A 17430-nucleotide genomic window follows, 5' to 3' on the forward strand; every position below is an offset into this window, starting at 1 on the left:
TATAATTAGCCCCATTTTACAGATGAAGAAACAGACAGAGACCGAGATCACATAAATGGCGACATTGAGATTAAAGCACATCACATAAGTACATAGCCCAGGAATAAGCTAATCATTCCCTGGTCCATGCAAATAGGCCTTAACTCAGAAGAAACTAGCCCTTATGAAGTCATTGGCTCAATACTTTCCAGATTTTTTTCTATCTACAAAAGCAGGATTGTGGATTCCAAAAAAAGACCACGTGGGTGAAAGTATCTTTAAACTATCAAGTCCTCTACAAATGTTGGCAGCTCTCTCTAGGCTTATTATCAATAGGAATGGTGATAATGAGGATAATAAGCTTTCTGCAGATGTCAACAACATAAACCATATTCTACTTCCATTGTCCATGGAGGGGGGAATATATACATATCATATATATATACATACACATATTGAGAGAGAGAGAGCCCCAAGATAGAGTGGGACAGACCTGGATGTATGGCGTCATCTCAACATGTATTAGCAATGTGATGGTGGGAGAGTCATTCAATAGCTTCCCATGTTGTGTCTCCAGCTGAAAAGTTGTCATGTCAGACCAGAGTAATCAGTAAAGACAAGAGATAACATGTGATGAGTTAGCCTAGGATAATTATGGTAACTGATGATGGTGCCAGAAGCTATTATTTATTTATTTATTTTTAAAGATTTTATTTATTTATTTGACAGAGAGAGACATAGCGAGAGAGGGAACACAAGCAGGGGGAGTGGGAGAGGGAGAAGAAGGCTTCCCGCTGAGCAGGGAGCACGATGCAGGGCTCGATTCCAGGACCCTGGGACCATGACCTGAGCTGAAGGCAGACGCTTAATGACTGAGCCACCCAGGCACCCCCAGAAGCTATTTATTAATTGCTTGTGGCCTGGCACCAGGCATTGTGTTGGGCACTTTATGCACATTAGCTTCTATCCTCATTAAGGCCCTAGGAAGTGTCAATTATTCTCTCCATTTTAAAGATGAGGAAACTGAGGTTCAATGAGCCCTTACTAACTGTCAGCTCAATCAGATGGAATGTGACTCATCCATAAGCAGATGGCACTTGAGAGGCTGGATGACAGGGACTGGCAGGTACAAGGTGGCGCTACTCTTCAATCTGTCTAAAGCCTAAGCAGGTACTCCCATCATCAGGTCTCACTCCAAGCCGGTGCCTGGAGAGAGAAAACCTCACAGGCAGACACACAGTTGAATCAAAATTCCAAATTCCACGGATGGTGGAATCCAGTCTGGCTCCCCCGATGCTCAGAGGCCAGCTGCCACTGGCTCTCCTTTTCCCGAAGGTCTGGATCTAAGGGAAACCTGCCCTCCAAGCAGGACAGAGCCAGTGCAAGGGAGCTAGGCTCCCTCCTTTCTGCCTGGAGAGCAGGAGAAGAGATAGGAGGGAATTGTGCCAAGGTCACTGTGTTCCCGGTCAGCGTGTTCCAGCTTTGAAGTCAGAGGGCTGCCAGTGTCCAGGCAAGAAGAATGCTGCCGGGTGCTCCACCTGCCAGGCCTCTGATGAGCTCCAGCTGGGCCTCGGCCTCCACACAGCTGCATGCTGCAGAGAGGCCACACTCACCGAGACTGCCTTTCCAGCCCCGGCGGTACCCCTAGGAACCTGTGACTGGGGAGAAAGCCAAGCCATGGAGCACACAACGGCCTCACAGATGTGCCCAGGTACCTTGCTCCCAGCGCCTCTGCAAAGCAGCCAGGCATGCCTCCATCACCAAATCCCATGAGAAGAATTCTCCACACAGCCCTTGGGTCTCTCTTCCTTCTGTCACTTTACTTATAACTTTTCTTTAATTCATTCAGTCCTGGACCCCTAGAAAAGGTTTATTGTGCACCCACTAGGAACAGGTCCCACTCAGAGCTGGATCCTGGGGAGAGCACAAGTGTCTTGGAACAGCAATGCCATGACCCACATGCTCAGCACGTCCTCCCATCCCTGAGCCTAGCCACCCAGAGCAGGCCAGCTAGCTCAGACATGGGCATGCTGGGGATGGCCACCTCCTGCACTTAGGGCAAGCCCCAGTTTGCTGTTCTCACAGGGCACCAGGACTGACGATGTAAGGGGAATGTGGGGCCACTTGGAGATGCAGGAAGGAAAAATACCATTCAAAGCACTAAAGTGTACAGTTTTTTCCTTTCTTCCACAGCCTTGCCCTTGACTTGCATGGTGGTTTTTATTTGCCATTTAATGTCATTCTAAGTAAAGCATAATTACAATTGTAAATTACTAGCATCAATTTTAGCCTACGTGTTTATATTGTACTTCATGTTAAGGGCAAATGTGAGAGCATTTGACTCGTGCAGAATCACCAGTATTACACAATTTGTATTTTGTCGCTCATGCATGTGTATATATTTTGTTCTTACCAGAACAGTGGAACACAGCACAAACAACTCAACTATTTGATTTCACCTTCTCAACATACACGCATTTCATCAACAGTCAATGGCAGTGGCAGCTTCCTTAAAACATATTTGGTACTGGCTTTGAGTCTTGCCAACTCCCATGAATCATGGGTCTCCCAGAATTCTGTCCTCACGGGGCATGGAAAGCACTCTGTGTGACTGGGGTGGCAATGAACAATGGATACAGTATTGTGCCTATCTCCTCTGATCACTCTGTTGCCCCATCGGACTTCACTCACAAAGCTCAAGTTCAAAGATAAGCTTATTGAGAATTCCAAAATGGTAACAGCATAGTATGACACCAAGCATGGGGCTCTTTTGAGTATGAGGCCCGATAGGACTTTCCTGGCTGCACAAACATGAAGCCAGCCCTTTGGAATGATGCTCTAGTTAGGAATCTTGACTATAAGCACTTATGTGGCCAACTGTTTTGACTGTCATAAAAGATTTAACCTTTCTGGGTATAATTTTATCTTCCTAGAGGCTTTCGCCCTGTGGTTTGCAGATCAAGTGGGGGTGATGGGTGTAGACATGAAAACCAGGGAAAAGGTCTCCTAGAAGAGCCCACACTCATACCAGCTTATGTAGTGGGTAGAGCCAGATTCAAAGCCCTGTTTCACCACTGAATAGCTTAGTTACACTTGGCAAGTGATTTAGCCTTCTGAAGTCTCGATTTCTTATGTTGTAAAACAGGGGTAATGGCTACCATATCTCAGAGGAACTGCTAGAATTCAAGATAACTCGGGGGAAGTCCCTGTGCCTAAGGGACACAAAATTAATGAGCAGTATTGTACTGTTTTTGTTAAAACACTTCAGGTTTCTGAACTTCAGCTGTCCTGGTTGCTCCTAATACCCCCCAGATACTCCCTAAATCCCTTGTTGCCTGCAGACACACATGTCTGGCAGAAGAGGCAGAAATGTGCTATGAAGGAAGGTGAGTGGTTTGGTGGGTTTCTGACTCAAGCAGACATGGGTTCCAATTCCATCCCCATTTTCTGCTTGGCCCTGAACACATGACTTCACCTCTTAGGGTCTCAGTTACCTTGTGGGTAATGCAGAGGAGAGGAATGATCCTAAGGGCTGCTTCATGAAGCCATGGTAGGGATTCCATGGGCTCTATGGAGTCTGCTCCACTTAGCAGAATGCTGGGCTCAGAGCAATGCTCAGTCATTTATCCCATGTGTCAGTTACCTGTCTGCAAAATGAGGATGCTGGTAGTCCACACAGCATGAGGTTATTTCCAGGGACAAATAAGAATGTCCACATAAAGTTATCAAATACAGCACCTGGTACATAGTTAAGGCATCATGACTATGAAATGTTAGCAATGATAATAACTGGTAGTTATCACATTATTGATGATAGCAGATAACCACCACAATTCTCTCTCCCCCCTGCGCTGGGCGTCCCTGACAGTGCCCAAGAGCACCTCCTAGTTCAGTGTCCAGTTTCAGCTTTTGCTGGGGTCACTTCAACACCCTTCCCCACCAGAGAATACAGTTTACCCAAGGACTGAGTATATTTTTGTTTTTGAAGATGGAGAACAAATCCAAGTTCCAAAGCACAGACTTCTTCAAAACAAGACAGGGCTCCAGACAAGGCCATGGCCCTGACTTTTAGGAACTGGAAGGAGGTGTACTTTCTAGTAACCTCTTGGAGGAAGATGATAGCTACAGTTGTGAATCAAGGTCTCCTTGTCCTCTAGCCTAGCTTCCCTGTTAGAAGCTGTGGGATTATCTTGCTTCAAACAATCACAGAGCACCAGCCATTGTCCCCAAGCTCCTTCACCCTTCTTTCTGTAACAGGGAGACATTCCCCATGAACCCTGAGTACATTATCCAGGCCACAAGGTGGCCACTATATGCATCCCTTTCAGATAAACCTCTTGGCTTCCCCAACCCAATACAGGCCCACCTTGGTTAGCTCATTTTTGCACTCAACAAAAACTTCTTGAGCACTTACTATCTGCCAAGTATAGTGCTAGACACTCAGAGACAGACCTGCTGAGTTAGAGACAATCTGTTTTTTGTGTGTAAGCCAAACTATAAATAGAAGTTATTAATATAATGTGTTAAAATGCAGTGAGGAAGGAGGAAAAGGAGCACCATGGAAACCCAGAAGAATAGAAGAGGGACTTAGGTAGGGTTTCAGCATGAGCTGCAGAAGGTGACACCTGATCTAATCAAGAAAGGAAATTGCTATTTCTCACCTATAACTTTACTAAGTCATTCATCTCACACACACACATGGAGGAGGTGACCCTTCCCTCCAACCCACTCACGTTCTCTGGCGGCCCCCCATGCCCGGCCATCTCGGCTCTCAGCACACAACTCTAGAAGTGCTCATTCCATCATCTGACCCCCGGACCAGACTGTAAGCCCTGGAAAAACAGCAACAAGTCCAACCAGGTTCTCTGTCACAGCCACAACCCTTAACAAAGAGCCCAGCTTCTAGTAGGCATACAGTTAATATTCATCACATTGAATAACACATCTTTTGAGAACCTAATATTGTGAAAGCCCCATGTTGGTTCATGGTGATACAAGTTCGACAAATATGCTTACATAAGTAATTAACAAGTGGAGTTGACAAATGGAAATATTAAATGAATGATACAGATTGAAGAAGTTGGGAAGAGTGGCATGTTCAATTCAGCTCAATTAGATTCAGTCCAACAAACATTAACTGTGCCTTCTGAGAGGAACATTCTATGAACAAGTAAGGATACAAAAATATATCAGAAGAAGGAAGCCCTTACACTCACATGTAAACTTAGAGGAGAGAATACAAGTGCACAAAATAAAGATCTACCTAAATCAGAGGCCATGAAGTTTCAAGGGCAGGAGCCTCAGAAAAGATTTTAGAAGGGCTTCAGAATGCATCTTGAAGTAAAGCACTTCTCCCATGTGGGTTCAGATTGAGTGTGGGGAAGAAAATACCAGAAAGAGAAAATGGGTCAGGCATTCTGGGAAGAGAAAATACCAGAGGCAAGTAGGAAGAACATGGGTGGTGTGTTTTGGAAAGTCCAGCTTGACAGTCATCTACAGACAGTGCTCAGGAGGAGAAAGAGCCTGGCTTCAGTGACTCAATGACCCAACCAATTCTTCCAGAGCCTCCTATATCCACAGTGTTGCAGCCCCAGGACCCCAGGTGTCTGTGGAGTGGACACAGTCTGCTTTTGTCCACCCAATACCTCTGCTTCCTTGGAGGGCCATCTGCCTGCCCCCATTCTGCATGGTCTTATTAGGACTTCAGTCAGGGTAGCCCACCCCAAACCCCAGCCTCAGGGGTGGATACCAAAAGCTCCATCACAAAAACCAATCCCCTGCAGTAACAGGGCGGCCCAGTGGCTGGCACGTGACTCAAGGATGGCCATTAATATCTTTTCCTAGATTGATACATAGACATTGGGAAAGAGAAGTACCTTTTTAGCTGATGTTGATAAACTGGGAGAAAATGAATTGGAAATATTTGTGGCCATCCTCTCTGCCCCATAGAAACAGCCTGCCAGTGGCATGAAGCCAACACACAGAGGAAGCCAAGCTGAAGAATGGAGAAAGGGCCTGATAACAGGTTTTAACAGATGCCTGCATTTTTAAACTTGGATGGATCCATTAACAGAAATGCAGAAGTCAGGAGGATGAGCTGACATCCAGAGAAAGATGGTATCACCCCAAATCACCAAATCCAGAGCTATAAGAGATCATAAAAAGATTCGGCTCAACCAGTCATCTGATGCTCGTACTTTCTGTTTTCCCCATAGTTAAGTTTCACTCCGCTAGCTTCCTTCAGTCAACAATGTTGATTAAACATTTGATCAGTTTGGTGAGCAAAGCATTAAGGGCCTTCTTTCTGAGGAGCTTACCATTTAGTTGAGGGGAAAGGAAACCAATGAATACATAATATAGTGTCAGGTTTCAAACGTAGGCTATTAGGAAAAAATGAAGAGGGTCTCATGATGGCTTTGGGTATGCTGCGTTAGATTAGGCAGCCAGAGAAGGGCTCTTGAAGGAGAGCATACATAAGCAGAGCTTGAATGATGGGAGGAAATAAGTCATACAACTACCTGGAGAGAAAGAGGAAGGCTGTTCCAAGCCTAAGTCACCGAGATAGGGGAGTGCTGACAGGGCCATCAGACGCCCCCGAAGCTAGGTGTGTGCAGAGATGGGAGGGCATGGGAGAGACCTGCAGGGGAGGAGGTCATGGTAGTAGTCAGTGGGCTTGGTGAGCCACGGTGAGTATGACCAAAAACCATTAGACAGTTTTAGGTAGGGGATGCCCATACAAAGAATACCTGTGAGAGTCCTGACCCAGGTTCCATTAATTGGAGATGGACTTGACTTGAAAGTAGAGAAAGACAGTAAGTGGGCAGGAAAATAAAAAGGAGGTCAGGCAGGTGAGCTGTACAGAGCTGGGAGCAGCAATAGAAACACAGCTGAGATGTTTGGAAGAGGGGCAAAGATGATGGATGCAGTGGAAATTTTAAGTAAAACCCAGTGGTTCAGAAACCAGAAGAGGGAGGATGGCATCCTACTTTGGTGGGCTTGGATGTCAGGCTGAAGGAATGACTCCTTATCAGGTGGGCAACGGGGAACCATTAAAGGTTTTTGGAAAGGGAGGGTGACCTCATTCTCTGCCTCAGCAGATCATAATCGTGTCCCAGGAGAGGATGTGTGTTGAAGTAGGAATAAGCATGAGCTGGAATTCAGGCAGCGCTAGTTCAAGCACAGATTCCACTCTTACTCTGTCATCTGGGACCACCCATGAAAAGAATGAGACCAAGGAAAGAAATCAGAAATATATCAAAGAGATGCCTCATCTCCCACAAGGAGTGGAGGGAGCAAACTACTTTATCTTTGTAAATAAAACTTTATTGGAACACAGGCACACTGTCCATGTACACATCATCTTGCCCACAACAATGGCAAGGTTGCGTGATGGTCATAGAGACCATATTCCTGGCAAAATATGAAATAATAACTGTCTAGTCCTCCTCAGGAAAAGCTTGCTGGCCCCTATCCCTCAAATCTTACAGACTCAAACTTGATATAATAGGTTGGCCATGGTGCAGAAGGAGAGAAAACATAAAAACTCCTGGATTCACACATAGCAACCTAGAAGGGAGGAGAAGTGAACAGGATTGGCAGTTTTCCCTAGGCGTAGGGGAAAAAATATTTTCTCCTGACAGACAGTCAGACAATGGCAGTTTTAGTGTGAGATAAAGAGATCAGAGATAGAAATGGACAAACACAGATGAGAAAGATGGGCAAACCAAAGAGAGAGAGCAAGCCATGGAGACAGGTGAAGAGATAGTATTTGATATATTTCCAATTTATTTATATAATATATCTGTATGCGTGTGCATATATACATGTGTATGTGTGTATATCTGTATCTATATACCAGTGTATATATAGTAGCCCCACTCTGGGGTGTTGACAGAGTATTTAAAAAATATATCCTCAACACAAAGAAAACTTCTTGGGTGGAGATGTCAGAAAGTCATTTCTTCATTCCAAACTGTCCTGAGATAGAAAATCAGGACATATTGTCCCAAGGGGTAACTGTGTTGACAGAGACTAAGACAAGATCAATACTGGGTTTTGATAGTAAAGTTTGCAGTACGTGGAGGTAAATAAGACCATGTTCCCTGAATGCTTTTATCAGAAATATCGGCTGCAGGTTTATGAGGCTTCCTTCCCAGTCTGTCTCTTTCTGAGCTTATAAAAGTGCTTTTAGGGGATGTCTTACTGATTGCAAATATCACAAATGGAAGTAATGAGTTTTTAAAACCACAACCCCCCCCCCAAGAAAACAAAGCTGTTTCCTGATTTTAGAGACAGGAAGAAGGGCCTATTATCCCAGGGAAGAAGAGTCTGGCTAGCCTCGGGAAAAGCCACAACCCCTTTTCTGAGTACACGCCATCAATCAAGACCACAGTCTGATGACTGAACGGTATCAAAAGCCTTGCCAGAGGTAGAAGAGAGGGCTCAGGAGAAAGGAAAAGAGGGTGAACTAGGGAAGATCCTTCCATGCCATTCACCAGCTTTGCTCTGGAGTGATTCATGGTGCCTGGTGCAGAGGCTGATAAACCAGGATCTGAATTCCAAATCTGACACAGGGTTGCTGGTGGATCCTGGGCAAGAAGTGAATGTTCACCACTTTGTTTGAGGACCTACAAATAGTTTTCTATGGTTGAGGTAGGTGGCACTTGTGGGGACAGAGCAGGAGGCAGCGGGGATGAGAATGACAATACACAACTACAACCATGCCCACCACAATAATAGCTGTCATTGCCCGAGTATTTGTGCCCAAAAGTGCTTCAAGTGGCTTAAAATATGAACTCCTCTTCTCACGATAGCCTTCAGAGGCGAGTTATTACGATCACGAGCTCCGTGAGATAAATGAGACTCAGAATGGCGAAGTGAAAAAAGCAAAAATTTGAATCCAGAAAGCCCACCTGAGGGCCTGCAGGGTTATCCACTCTGCTCTGTGTCTTCTACGATGAGGCTGGAAAGATAAGCAGGAGTTAGACCATAGTATTAATTTCCTACAGCTGTCGCAACAAATGACCACAAATTGGGTGGCTTATAACAACAGAAATCGATTCTATGTCAAGGGCCATGCTCCCTTTGAAGGCTCTGGTAGAGGATCCTTCTTTGCCTCTTCCAAACTCCGGTGGCTCTTGGCAACCCTTTGCTTCTTGGCGTATAGGTGTATCACTCCAATCTCTGCTCCCATCTTTACATCACCCTCTATTCTGTGTCTCTGTGTGTCCTCACTTCTTCTTACAAGGACATCAGTCATTGGATTTAAAGCCCACTCTGACCCACTATGACCTCATCTCAATCCTCAACTAATTATATCTGCAAAAATCCTATTTCAAAACAAGGTCATGTTCTGAGGTTCCAGGTAGACATGAATTTTGTGGGGACATTATTCAACCCACTACAATCATGAAGCCCTTAAGTTCTAACCTTATCTTGCAGGGACTAAAGAGACAAGGCTCTTTCATCTAGCGTTCCTTGGGTTATAAGTGATAGAAACTCAGCTCAAATTGGCTTAAGCATAAAAGGCATTTATAAGTTCAGGTAACTAAAAAGCCTAGTTATACACTTTAGGTATGAAAAATTTCAGGCAGATCTGCTTCCAGGAGCCCAAACTAATACCTTATCTCACCATCTCTCAAGTCTAATTTCTCTTGTGTTGGTTTCCATGAAGCATAAATTCTGCCCAAATCCCTGGCTGATAGCTAAACTATGCATACATGGGAGAGAGGCATACATGGGAGAGAGGCATACGGGCCAGCAAAAAGCATAGAGATCAGGAGGAAGTCTACTCTTTAAAGATAGAGGGACAAGGGATGAGATCTGTGAGTGTTCTGTTCTCTTTTGTTTTGTTTTTTTAACTCTGCACCACTTCGCACAGCTTGGGGAGCAGAAAGCTGAAATCTTATGGGCTTGAAATCTCAGGAGACAGAGCCCGGGGTTAACAGACAAATTAGAAATACGGGGTGGGGGGGAATCCCTAGGGAACAAAATTACTGAAAGTGTGAGTCCCATTGTTGCCCAAATTCTTGACAAATAACCAAGTTATGCAGGCATCTGAAAGACTCCCCAGGAACCAGGCTAAAGAAGCCACAGGAATAGAGCAAAAATATCAGGTACTACAATCCTTTCAAGCCAGGCAGGTTAAGTGCTTCCAATAACAAAAATCCAATAATCCTCAGAAGAACACAACATAATACAGAGTCACTACAATGTATTATCTGCAATGCCCCATTTTCAACCAAAAATTATTCCATGTGCAAAGAAACAGATAAGAAGAATTCACACTCAGGCCTTAGGAAATGACAATACCTGGGAACGGATGTTGTAATTATCAGACAAAAGTTTCAAAATATGGTAACAATGAATGATCATGTAAGGAATGAAGAAAACAATCAGTGAATATGTAATAGGAAGATAAATCAATAGAAACTATCTCATCCAAACAACAGAGATTAAAAGTAGTGAAAGAAAATAGACAGAAGCTCAGAGCCCTGTGGGAAAATATCAAGCATGATCCAGCATGTGTAGAATTAGAATCCAAGGAGAAGAAAAGAGGTAGAAGGGGGCAGAACAGTTCTTTGAATCAATAATGGCGCCACACTTCCCAAGCTGGCTGTAAAGAGGGTAAGGGAGCCAGCCTTCTTCACATAAACTCAGATCTTCATCAGGACAGAATTAGCTTCGGAACATTTGGCCCAAAGGGTCACAGCTGAAGGACAGCTCTTAGATGGTGGCCTGTGGGCGAAGCAATGCGGAAGTCAGAAAGACCTAACGTGAGAAATCATGTGACACTGACTGGTCATTTCAATGCCTCGAATGCTTCATATCCTCATCTGTAATATGGGGTGTCTCCTATGCAGGTGATCTTGCTCTCCCGTCCTGAAGTGGCATATGAGGAGCATATCTTTTTTACTAATTTTTTTTACTAATATATTTTATCTCTCCCACAGAACATAAATTCCAGGAATGGGGGGGGGGGGGGGACTTCTTTTTTTTTTTTTTTTTGTCTGATTGCTCACTCCTATATCCCCAGCACCAAGAACAATGGTCAATGTGTGATAGGTACCCAGTAAATATGGGTTGGAAACAGACACGTGTGACTGAATCAAGGAGCGGGTTGCCAGCAGAGAGCCTGCAGAGTGTGGAGGCTCAGTGAGCACTCTTTTCCTCTCCTCCCACACTCAAGGAAATGGATCTGCCAGTTACTGAGGGACTCCGCTCTCGGCTCTGGATGCATTCTCATCCCAGTCAAAATAAGATGATTATTTGGCTGAGTGAGACAGGAAATGACCAATAGCCACAACTAATGACACAGCTCCGGGCCTGGGAGACGAAAGAACAGCTCTGTGCAGAGGGAGCAGCGAGGGAGCCACAGGAATATGAGACAGAAGCATTTTTTAAGGATTATTCTTAATGAAATGATGCAGCTTGCCTTCCAGTTATTCTTTGATAAATCTGACACTCACCTTACACAACTCAACTAGGATTTAGTCAGATGGAATCCTCCCTGCCTCTACACCCACTTCTCAGGAAAAGGGTAAATTGTACTCAACAAATGAGAGAATTAGAGTCCTGCTTCTCTTCGGGGCCACAGACCTGTGCCAGGACCCGACAAATATTATGGACCCTCTGCCCAGAAAAAGAAAAACACAGACAGACAATGTTTTGCATATAATTTCAGGGTGTTAAAGATCCCATCAGCCAGATCCATGAACCATATGGTCTGAGACAAAGTGCTCCATTTTGCAGATGAAAATACCAGGGTGCAGAGAAGGTAGCCCAAGGTCACATAGTAGGGTCTCTAATAAGAAACAGCTACACACCAACCCCCTAACTCCTAGTATCAAGTCCAATGTCATATTCATTGCTTAGTAATTATTTCGATTTTCATTAGCAGCCAAAATATTTACTGTCACCTCTCCTGAGCAAGGTATGTGACTCAGCCTGTAAATATCCACTCGGGTGGGATACAGTAGGAGCTGAAAATCATGACATGAGGGTTTGTGCCTGAGACCAGTGCAGATTTAAGTCTTGGCCCTCCTCTTAGCTGTGTGATCTTGAGTCATTACTGAACATTTCTGAGCTTCTGTTTCCCTTGTCTGGACGATGAAAATTAGGAGTACTGACTTCCCAGGGCTGTTGCCAAAATTAAATGAGATAGTGCTTGTGAAGCATGAGCTGTTATCAGTAGTAGCTGGACCTTTAAAACCTTAAAGCAGTTTCCAAAATGGATGTACCAAATATTTTGAGTAGCAGCAATTTGAGATAAGTGCCCAACTATCTACAGTAAGGACTGCAGTCAGGGGCGCTAATAATGTGCCTCCTGAATTTAGGAGAAAGGCCATCCGTTGAGAGTTAAACTCATAATATTCAAAAGAAAGAGAATGTTTCATCAGGATAGGCTGTTATTCTCCCGCAACAAATAATCCTCCGAGTCTCGAAGGCTTACAACAATAAAGATTCATGTCTTATCCACACAACTTACCCTCCACTGGTTCCACTTGGCCTTGACTCCGTGACCCAGTTGTGGAGCAGACTCTACCTAGAACATGGCCTGGCATCAGGTCAGTAGGGAGGAGAAAAGAGATGTGACAAACCACACGCTGTCTTCTGCCTGGTAGCGACACGTATCACTTCCACCTACGTGCCATTGGCCAGAGCCAAGTCACATGGCTGGGTCATTTATCCATGGGGTAGGGAGGCATAAATCCACACCCCTCCCCAAGATGCAATGAATGTTCATGAACAATAATGCAATCTACCGTGGTAAATGGGAGCTGCTTTTTGCAGAATGGGCTATCCTAAGTGATGAAATGTAATTATGGAGCTGAAATACTCAAGTCCCATCCAAACCGTCAGTTGAAAAAAAAGAGTCTTCCCATGACATAGAACAAAAGCCAAGACCATATCAAAATGATCCCAATGAGGCAAACCTGAAAGAAGGAGCTGAGTAAAAAGACCATGATCTACACAAAGGCTGGAAAAGTGGAGGTCTGGCTGGGGGCAGGGGGGTGGGGGGGATAAACCCTGAATGTCACCATCACTGCTCAGGTGAAAGAGGATTCTAATCATCCGACAAGAGTTTCCTGGCACCCCTGGCAAGCATGTTTTTGCCACGGAGAGATCTGTAAGATAAGGTCATAAAAATACATACCTCTCAGTGTGGTCATGGGAACTTTTAGATAAAATAATGAGTGTGATGTACCGAGCACAGTGCTTGGTCCATATTACGGTCTCATTAAACGCTAGCTTGTATAGATAGAGATGCAGACAGGGACACAGACACTGATGTATTTCCCATCACACCCAGCAAGGCTGTGAGCCTCAGACCCTGACTGGACCCAGCACTCCCCTGCATCATCACGAAGCATGGCCCAGAGCCCCCGTATCTGTATTGTGCGTTAATGCTTGCAAAGTGCATTCTCATCCACTTTTTCCTGTTCAATCCCTGCAAGTCCATGAAGGGCAAGCTCCCACGGTTTGCTTTTTGTTGTTGTTGTTGTTGTTGTTTTGTTTGTTTTTATTGCCGCATAGTTGGCACACAATGTTACACTGATTTCAGGTGTACAGCATCATGATGCGACAGCTCTGTAAGTTATGCCACGCGCACCACAGGGCAGCCATCTGTCCCCACTCAGCGCTGTGATACCACTGACTATATTCTTACCTTTTATGCCCGTGGCTTACTCTTTCCATAACGGGAAGCCTGTACCTCCTACTCCCCTGCATCCATTTTGCCCATTCCCCCACCCCCTCCCCTCCAGCAACCACCAGATTGTTCTCTGTGCTTATGGATCTGTTTCTGCTTTGTTTGTTTGTTCATTTGTTTTGTTTTTTAGATTCCACATATAAGTGAAATCATATGGTATTTGCCTTTCTCTGTCCGGCTTATTTCACTCAGCATAATACCCTCCAGGTCCAACCATGTTGTCACAAATGCAAGGTTCCACAGCTTTTTAAGCGGCAAAGCCAATCTCCAATGCTGACTTCACCTGACGCCTTTGGGCTCCAAATCCTGTGCTCTTTCTCCAATGAATTCTACCTGAAGCAGAATTCTGGCCACATTTCTTTGATCTCTCTCTGTCTCTCTCTGCAATAGTTACTTCAAAGGGATATTATTTGAAAAATAAAGATACTCAGCTACCTTACTTTTCATTCAGGGCATGCATCCTTTTCCCCATTCTCCAGCATGTCCGACCTGGGATATGACTGGCGTTGGGTAGTTTCAGTCCCTGTTCTGGGCTCTGTATGCCCTGGCACAGAAGGCTGCGCTTGCTTCTCATTGTAACAAGGTTGCACTAATTAGCTGCATTTGATTTTGCATATGGAGAGTGGATGCAAATGAATGCAAAGCAGTATGCAAATGAACAACATCCTGGCTCTCCAAAAGAAGGATCCTGCGGTACTGATGTCATGACAATGTATATTAATAGTCCATCTCATGAAGGCGTGATATTTTTTCGAAAGGGGCAGGCATCCAGGTTCTTTTTTTCTGGAATAATAGTGACTTTCTATTGAATTCCAAGTTTATGATCCTTGACAGGAAGTCTGTTAGCCATCGAGCTATATTCTCAATAGAAGATTCTTGTAGACAATGCCTACAAAGGACAAGCTTAGGAACTGAGCCGAATAGACTGTGGTTCAAAGTCCTGCTCTTTGCCTGGGCAAGCAACTTAACCCAAGTCTCAGTCTCCCCAGCTATAAAATGGGGTTAACCAACCCCACGACAGAGCTATGGGTGAGGACTAAAGGAGGTAATGTTGAAAGTCACCTGACATACAGTAGGCGCTCAGTAAGTGTTCATTCCCTTTGCCACACTCACTCCTCTGGAAGTCTAAAATGACAAATAAAAGGTGTAGAGGGGGCTCATCTCCTAATCCTTGCTTGCCTTGCATTGCAATCCTAACTTGCCTTTCCAGTTAATGCATCTTCTCTAGTACAAAGCTGTGTCAGAGCTCAACCATTTTTCTTAAAGATTTTACTTATTTATTTGAGAAAGAGAATGAGAGAGAGAGAGCACGAGCTGGGGCAGGGGGAGCAGACTCCTTGCTGAGCAGGGAGCCCGACATGGGACTCCATCCCAGGACCCCAAGATCATGACCTGAGCCGAAGGCAGACGCTTAACCGGCTGCGCCACCCAGGCGCCCCTCAATCATTTTTAACATAGAACTATGTGATCTCTTAGAGTCCACCACAAGTGAGTAGATGACTGTCCTGCTCCCCAAAGTACCACCTGCTGAAAAATAGCAGCTACTCTTTCAAAGCTTCTTCCATCATCCACCCTTCCCCAAACTGGTGAGTTCCCCCACTTTCAAGATTTAGTTCAAGTACATGGTATCCTGGAAGCCCCTGAGAGACTAGGGGCTCCCCTCTGTGCTCCCAGAATGCCTGTGGTCCCATCCATGCCTGTGTTCTCTTACTGTAGCCTCTTGGCTTATCTTCCTCCCTAAATATACTAGATATTTCTCGTGGACAGGGACCGTTTCTTTCTTTCCCTTTCTTTCTTTCTTTCTTTCTTTTTCTTTCTTTCTTTCTTTCTTTCTTTTTGTTTCTTTTCTTTTTAAGAGAGGGAAAGGGAATCTTAAGCAGACTCCACACCTAGCGTGGAGCCAGACGTGGGGCTGGATCTCAAAACTCTGAGATCATGACCTGAGCCAAAATCAAGAGTCAGATGCTTAACCAAGTGAGCCACCCAGGCGCCCCTGGCCAGGGACCATTTCTGAATCATCTTTGTGTCCTTAGCCCAAGGAATACAGCCTGGTACAGAGAAGGTGCTCCGTATGTGTGGGAGGCAGGGAGGGAAGGAGGGAGGGGTGGGGAGGGAGGAAGGGAGGAAGGGAGGATAAGGAAAGAATCATCATCACATATTTAGCTGGAACCAAGCACATACACGAAGTTACAAGCAACAAAACCCTGATTAAAATCAGACAAATTCTGGGGGCACCTGGGTGGCTCAGTCGTTAAGCGTCTGCCTTCGGCTCAGGTCGTGATCCCAGAGTCCTAGGATCGAGCCCCGCATCGGGCTCCCTGCTCAGCGGGAAGCCTGCTTCTCCCTCTCCCCTGCTTGTGTTCCCTCTCTCGCTGTGTCTCTCTCTGTCAAATAAATAAATAAAATCTTTAAAAAAAATTAAAAGTAAATAAAAAATAAATAAAATCAGACAAATTCTGGAAAGGCATAAACACCTGAGCTTCAGTCCCTGACACCAAGTCCCGCCTCGGAGCAGAACGAAGCCACAAGGACACAGATGTGCTCTCAGGCAGAGACCTCTCTCCCAGTGGGCAGAACAAGGATAGAGGGGCTCCTGTTTAGGGCACCACATCTCCCAGGCCAGCCTCATGCACTCAGAGCCACACAGCGGAATATTCTGACCATATGCTGAGGATTCATATTCCGTTCCTGGAGCCTCCAGCCTGATGCAAAATAAATAAGCCGCCTGCCCCCACCCTTGGGGAGGGCGCGCACGCACACATACACACATACACGTGCGCACACACACAGCCACAAGCACACGTAGGCATTCTCGTGTGTGTGCACAGAACTACCTTCATACTGTACACGTGCGCACATGCACGTGGAAACTCTCACGCGTATACACAGACTCGTCTTCGGACTCTACACACAACGGCGTGCACACACAGGCATGCTCGTGAGTGTACGCAGACCTGCCCTCACACGACACAAACACACTGGGCACATGTTTAGAGCTACTCACAGCTACTACACACTCTGACATTAGCTTCATCTTCCTCTTTTATGCTTCATCTTCCCACACCCAGACACTGCTCTCCATTGGCTTTGGCACACTGGAACGGCACAGACAGAAGGCATAAAGGCAGCCCCTGGGGCTCGGCCCGCCCACGCCAGGCAGGGCCTCAGCTCTGGGCTGGCCTCCTAGGGGTCCGCCCCACGGAGCCTCCCATCCTCCCTGCCGGCCGTTAACAAACTTCAGGACCAAAGGCAGAGGCACCAGCTGAGGACCTGGAGGGCCCACGGGAAGGAATCCAGGTACCCACCCTCCCCAGCATTTTCTCATGATAGTGCTTGGGAGGGTTATTCTCACTTTCCAAATGAAGTAACTGAGAGGTGAAGTGAGCCACCTAAGGCCACACACATCTGTGGCCGGAGAACAAGAACCAAGCTCATGCCACAGCCGCCAGGGCCCAGGGACCAGGCTTGCCAGAGCGCTCGGAGCTCTTTGCAAAATAAGCCCTTAGGAAGACAACAGTCCAAAGATCTAGGGTGCAACTTCTCAGCCCCCAGAGGAGTCTAAGGACCTCTCCATAGGGGCATGAGGAAGGGACAAGCTTTCCTCTTCCCGGGAGTGAGACTCAGGCTAGCCTTTTGCCCGGCTGCTGGCCGACAGCTGGGGTGGAAGGAGGGAAAGGCAGAAGAAACTGAGCAGTAAATGGAGGAGAAGGAGAAAGGAAAGGGAGAAACAGAGAAGGAGA

The 17430-nt window shown here is 45.7% G+C and overlaps 1 long non-coding RNA gene across 3 annotated transcripts in view; it reads left to right on the top strand.

The window, feature by feature from the left end:
• The first annotated feature begins 1484 nt into the window (after positions 1 to 1484).
• Positions 1485 to 17430, top strand: part of LOC144381817 (uncharacterized) — a 31800-nt gene continuing 15854 nt past the window's right edge. For 2 of the 3 annotated variants that reach the window (XR_013447689.1, XR_013447687.1), the window contains exon 1: positions 1485 to 1690. This is a non-coding gene — a long non-coding RNA (uncharacterized LOC144381817). Of the gene's footprint in view, positions 1691 to 16758; positions 16988 to 17430 lie in introns of all 3 variants that reach the window. The other variant, XR_013447688.1, reaches the window with a different exon arrangement.

This window comes from Halichoerus grypus, chromosome 5 (genome assembly GCF_964656455.1).
Source record: "Halichoerus grypus chromosome 5, mHalGry1.hap1.1, whole genome shotgun sequence".
Classification (NCBI taxonomy): domain Eukaryota; kingdom Metazoa; phylum Chordata; class Mammalia; order Carnivora; family Phocidae; genus Halichoerus; species Halichoerus grypus.